We start from the raw sequence: 2809 nt of genomic DNA, 5'->3' as shown, positions 1-2809 counted from the left end.
ATGCGTGCTGGCACCCATACACCAGACAGGATCAACAGATCGATTCAATGTGTTTTTTAATCTGAGAAAAAGATCGATTTCTTTTGTAAAGCTGCAGTGTGAGGGTAATTTTTATAAAAAATAACTTTTTGTCATATTCACCTGAAACTTACACTATATCGTTGGACAGTTTAGTACATCAGACAAGATGATCTGGTGAAGAAAAATCAGCTTCCTCTGGCTCATTCTGGAACTCCTAATGGCATTTGCAAGAAATCTATCAGGCCTTAATGGAAACAACCAATCAAGGCCAGAAAGGATGGAAAGACAAATTGGTGCATTGGTGTGGTGACGATAGTTCGGTCAACAACAATCAACTATCTCTCTTGGCTCTAATGCAAATTTAGGCAACTTTCATTGGTGTGTAGCAACCTTGAAATAATACTTAAATTTTGGCGATGGTCCAGTGTGTTTCAAAGCCACGTAGTTTCTCCTTTACGCTTAGACCAGGGAGGGTGAAAGCGAGAGTAACGCAAGTATGCAACCACACCGCTAAGGATAAATCCTACACACTGAAAGTTTTGTTCATTTCGCGGGGATAGTGTATCAGAGCCCTTTCCAGTGAGCCAAAACCCTACTTTACATGTCAAAATGGATGCTGAGAAAAGTCTATTGGCCCAAATTTGACATGACAATCGGAAGTGTTGTTGGTTCATCCCGGCGTCTGGATGTGCGAAGTATCCTGAGCAAAGATACTAACCCAAAGCCCGATGCATAGCATCAGGTGTGAGAATGTGTCATGAATGTGTTGAGTTATCTGTTCGATGGACTGCCATCACTGAAGCAATCGTGAATGTGTTGAAAAGGTGATGTGGCACGTAGTGTAAAGGAGAGCTGGGTGTTTGATGGTCGAGACTAGAAACGCGCTAGTTACAAGTACAGGTCCATTTACCATTTACATGTAACAGTGTTTGTTGGACCACACTGAATAGTAATATTATCAGTTGCAGTCAAGTGGAGATAAATGAAGAGGAGGCGTGACAGAAGCAAATAGTATAAATATTACTATATAACATATATATATAGTAAATATATATAAATAAATATATATATAACTACAAAAAATGCAAATGCAAATCAGATGAAATGAGAGCAAATTACATCCTTAATCCTAATGCTTCACACTCAATATTTAATCAGATACCTTATAATTAATTACAAAATCTTTAATAATATTTCCCAATGATTAAAAGATTATCCTCTGCTCTGATTATTTTAACTTTCAAAACATACACACGATTAGATTTTCTAATTAAACTCATCCTTCCTGCTTTGTCATAAAGACACGCTTTGAATCATTAAAGTCAATTTGAGCTTTTCTAAACGTCACATATCCACAGTTTAACCTCCAAGTTCAAATACAGAGCTGCAAGGCTCCTTGAACTTTTAGATTCAATACGTTTGTACTGAACTAAAACATTTTTTTATTTGAGCAGTAAAAACATGGTGTCTTTGATGGGATTACAGATATGGCAGCCAATACAGTAAATACTGGAGGGGGAATGAAAATAGACATTTTCTATGTCTCAGAAGGCTGCTTTCTAAAAGGTTCTATATGCAATTTTCTCAACTGTAACTTGGTTAAAGTAGTTAACTACAGTCCGTGTCGTGTTGCTGCCAACCCCAGCTTAGATGCACCTACCTTGCATTGCTCTTAGTATAAAGAAATCTTTTAATAAATAAACTACCTCTGTTACATCATTTATTGTTGGTTACAATAATGGTTAAAAAACTATTTTCATATCAGATAACATATAAACCGGTACCGATGCGTCTGTTATAGGACAATTCTGTCAACTCTACTCCAACATACAACAAAAATTCCTACCCTATCCTACCGTTATGTAACTTAAAAAATAGTATAGCTGCCATAAATTGGGGGTGGAAATCTACCCAGGAGAGCATGTCCCAGATACCCCTAGGTCTGGTCTAAGCCCCAGATGTTTACAACTTTGGGCTCTGTTAACAGGCATATCTATATGTGTGTATATTTTGTAAAGGACTGTGTATGCACTGACCTAAAGATACAAAAACGTATGTGTGTGAGTGAAAATGTGCAAGTACAGTATATGTACGCATGAACAGTATGTTCATATCTTTGTTGTTGTTTACACTACTGTTTCACTTTTACAGTTTTTCTCAGTTGCTAAGACACATTTAATGAAACTGAATCTTGGTCATCACCTTAATAACACTTTAAGAAGTCTTCACTCACTGACACTTTTTCATTTCTTTCACACATTTTTGAACCTGTGTGAAAAACAACTCAGATCAGAAATCAGTCCTTATCATCTATCAAAGATGTCTCACCTCTGTGTTTGTGTTTGTAAGCATGGACCAAAGAGGCCAATACAGCACAATAAAAATGTTTGTTTCAGAGTTTGGGTGAAATTGTTTATTGGTTACTTTGGTGAAGAAAAAATGCAGTACAAAAGCTGTACCATGTCTGAATGTGTCTAGTCAAAGTGTTTACTGAAGGTCTTACATGTTAATAACAGTTCATGGGCAAAGAAAGACTTGCACACAAGAATGAAATCATGTTTTACAGTATTCCAACAGACTGCCTTCTTAAAAAGAGCAGAGTGCAGCGGGGTTAATTATCTCCACTGAAAATCATCTTTGAAGAAAATATGATTCATATTGTGAGAGGCTTGCTTGTCTTTTTTGGCACATACTCTAACTATGGACCAACAAATGGTATTGCACACAGCACAAATTAAGGCTGCACTTGTTCTTACTGATAGTTGTATTTTGTTGTCCACTGTGTAAT

This window comes from Morone saxatilis, unplaced genomic scaffold, assembly GCF_004916995.1.
Source record: "Morone saxatilis isolate NCDOM2014 unplaced genomic scaffold, NCSU_SB_2.0 Contig23, whole genome shotgun sequence".
NCBI classification, from domain to species: Eukaryota; Metazoa; Chordata; class Actinopteri; family Moronidae; genus Morone; species Morone saxatilis.
Note: the sequence above shows the minus strand (reverse complement) of the source record.